Source organism: Coenobita brevimanus, chromosome 38 (assembly GCF_032717465.1).
Source record: "Coenobita brevimanus isolate Jiangsu-jjx chromosome 38, ASM3271746v2, whole genome shotgun sequence".
Classification (NCBI taxonomy): Eukaryota; Metazoa; Arthropoda; class Malacostraca; order Decapoda; family Coenobitidae; genus Coenobita; species Coenobita brevimanus.
This window is the reverse complement of record NC_136991.1, coordinates 17,271,847-17,273,329: the sequence shown is the minus strand read 5'-3', so window position 1 is coordinate 17,273,329 and position 1,483 is coordinate 17,271,847.

Below are 1,483 nucleotides of genomic sequence, written 5' to 3'. Positions count from 1 at the left end.
TATACCAGCTCTGAGTGGGTGGTGACCCCATGCAATTTAGTGATCCGGCAAACACTGGCAACTTTCAAGAGTTTGTGGGGGCTCCTATTACCCTTATGACATTATTGAAGGCAGTGGACAGCGACTCTCATTCCGTCTTAATTCACAGACGTCTTAGATTGTGCTGATTAATTTTGGATAGTGAACGACTTATCTGGTGGGACTCAAATAAATCGCATTAATGATACCTTAACTAAAACAACAGTAAATTATGGCGTTCCCCAAAGTTCTATGCTCAGCCTCATAGTATTATCTATATTTGTTAATGGCATGATTGAGAGCATAAATTAATGTTTGTTAGTAAAAAATGTCTACTGACAAAGTAGATAATCTTATTAAACGTGCTATAAAGACACTAAGGAATGCCAAGGATTACTTTCAAAGAAGTGGTCTTATGATCAACAATAAAAAAGAAGAAATTATTTTTAATCACGGGGCAACTAATTAATTGTATACCAAAAAATGTAGGTATTAATTTGATGGCAACAGTCTTTTCCTTGGCACACATTAATAGCACATTAGTGCTATTAGTAGGGATGGACAGGAAACAACAAAAACAGTAAGTGAAAATCATAGCTATGAAACAATATTAGTGAATTTTGAGTTGATATTCATATAGGCCATGTGATTTTGTTTGTATGCAAACAGTTAGGTCAATCGAGCTGTGCACACATGAGTTGGGGCAGGCTTAAAAAAAAAAAAAAAAAAAAAAAAGCCAAAGTTTGTCAATCTTCTTCTTCTTCTTGTCAGTATCTTAGCTTACTTCATCTGAGAAACTATGCATGTGCAGCCTATACGAAGCGCACCATAGAACTCGCTATCACCGGGGGTAATGCAGTTACTGATCTGTAATTCGACAAAGTAGAAATTTTATTCCGTTCCTAATAATAATGAGGTACGAAACAGATAATCCTTTAGAAATTGGAAAGTCAAGTCTATATATTTATGGATACTCAGGTTCGTAGATTTTGGATGCTGAAGTCTGTATATTTATGGATACTCAGATTCGTAGTTTTTGGATGCTCAAGACTTTACGTTTCTTGTGGACGACACATTACTACCACGGTAGTGCCGTTAATAGTTATGGGCATGAAACAGTAAAAACAGCAAGTCAGAATCTGTCTCTCTATATATTGCCAGAAGCCTCAATCCCATACGGGGTGGCCACAAACAAATCGCTTCCACGTCGCCCTGTCTCCCGCCATTTGACTACACTGCTTCCAGCTCACACACCCATCTCCCATATACCTGTCCACTCCATTCCTCCATCTCATCCTTGGCCTCCCCCTCCCTTTCTCCCCCTCCACCTCACTCACATACACTCTCCTCGTCAGTCTCTCACTTTCCATCCTTTCCACATGGTCAAACCACATCAGTGTGTTTCTCCTAACGCTTCCTATCACATTCACATCCACAACACAACGCTCCTTCACATCCTCATATG